Source organism: Palaemon carinicauda, chromosome 43, assembly GCF_036898095.1.
Source record: "Palaemon carinicauda isolate YSFRI2023 chromosome 43, ASM3689809v2, whole genome shotgun sequence".
NCBI lineage: Eukaryota > Metazoa > Arthropoda > Malacostraca > Decapoda > Palaemonidae > Palaemon > Palaemon carinicauda.
The window spans coordinates 30560727-30561918 of record NC_090767.1 but is presented as its reverse complement, the minus strand read 5'-3'; the positions used below and the strand labels follow the sequence as shown (position 1 = coordinate 30561918).

At 36.5% G+C, this 1192-nt stretch overlaps 1 non-coding gene across 1 annotated transcript; it reads left to right on the top strand.

Moving 5' to 3' along the window:
* Window positions 1-269: 269 nt before the first annotated feature.
* TRNAR-UCG (transfer RNA arginine (anticodon UCG)) lies at window positions 270-342 on the top strand. Its single transcript has one exon. It is a non-coding gene; the product is annotated as a tRNA-Arg (tRNA).
* The last annotated feature ends 850 nt before the right edge of the window (window positions 343-1192 follow it).

Below are 1192 nucleotides of genomic sequence, written 5' to 3'. Positions count from 1 at the left end.
AGAAGATGAAATGTTTGGTATTCTCAGTGTTGTCAAGTGTAAAAGGATAGAGGAAAATATGTAAAGAATACGCCAGATTATTCGGTGTGTGTGTGTGTAGGCAAAGGGAAAATGAACCATAACCAGAGAGAAGGATCCAATGTAGTACTGTCTACAAACTGGTCTTTTAGCAACATATGACATGTCAAACTTCGTAACCACGCAAACATTGGCAATCTATAATCATTCAGTGATAATGATTCAGTGCAAGTTGCATTACATTGCAAGGTGGCCGTGTGGCCTAACGGATAAGGCGTCGGACTTCGGATCCGAAGATTGCAGGTTCGAATCCTGTCACGGTCGTTAATGTCTTTGTGTTTTGTGCTATTTAGAAAGAGTTCTCTTTAATGATCTTCTTTATAATGAAGATTGTGGAAAGACATCCTCCACCATATCTGAAACGTCGTGAAATCTGATCAAATCTTGTATGCATCTAGTAATCAATATAATCAAGAGCCCAGTGAGGGTACGACCTGTGAAGTGTAAATGTAAACTGTCGCTTTTATAGTTTTAGATACTCCAACATAAGATGAATTACCTGCAAAATTCAAATAGGAAAACAAAACCGTATATTTTTCGAGTCATATACAAGTGAATAAGAAACGAGACATTGATAATGAATGAAAAGAAAAAATGTATGAGTGGACACTTAAATACTAAAATATCAGGACTAATATTAATCCTGCTAAAATATAAGAGTACAAACGAGCGTGTGGGATTTAAACGTGTGTGCTTATCCACCTTGGAAACTTATTTGTGTCATTTAAAATGAACCTCTAACATATTACCTGAATATGTATCTTATAAGAAGAAGCCCGAAGGAGATTACCAAACCTTCCTTGGGTAAAAAAAGGGGAGGCAAGACATGCTCTCGAATTAAGTTGGCGAATTAGTTTTCCCTATTTCCCCTCAGGCAAACGAGTGATTGCAGTTTGAAGAACACAATATTGGCTGCAGCGACTTTTCTTAGTTTCCAGGTCTCCTTCAGGGAATTCTAAAGATTAAGAACCTTGTCTCTTGAACAACCCCTTTTTTTCTTTTTTGCCAAGAAATGTACATAAAATGTTTTCCTGCCGATTGTGCATTTATGTTGTTTGTATATTTGTCTAACTACTTGGTTGTCCTATTCTTAGGATGTTATATAAACTTATGG